Below are 442 nucleotides of genomic sequence, written 5' to 3' on the forward strand. Positions count from 1 at the left end.
GCAACAGCAGCAGCAGCAGCAGCAGCAACAGCAGCAACAGCAGCAGCAGCAGCAGCAACAGCAGCAGCAGAACGCCTTTTTGTGTTTTCTTTGGGTCTGCAGGGGAGACAAACAAATCAAAAAAAAAAATAAAATAAAAATAAAAAAAATAAAAATAAAAATAAAAATAAAAATAAATAAAAATAAAAGAAGAAAAGAAAAAGAAAAACAAAGAAACAACAAAGATAAATAAATAAAAAAAGAAATTAAAACAAAGAAAACAAACAAACAAAATAAAAGAAAAGCAAACAAAGCAACAAAACAAACCAAAAATAAACAAAATAAAATAAATAAAAAAATAAATAAAATAAAAAAAGAAAAAAAAGAAAATGAAGGCCGCAAAAGCAACGGCACAAACAAAAGCAGAAAATAAACTCGTAAGAAAAAATAATATAAATATATA

Source organism: Eimeria mitis, genomic scaffold (assembly GCF_000499745.2).
Source record: "Eimeria mitis Houghton genomic scaffold, Emh_scaff523, whole genome shotgun sequence".
Taxonomy (NCBI): domain Eukaryota; phylum Apicomplexa; class Conoidasida; order Eucoccidiorida; family Eimeriidae; genus Eimeria; species Eimeria mitis.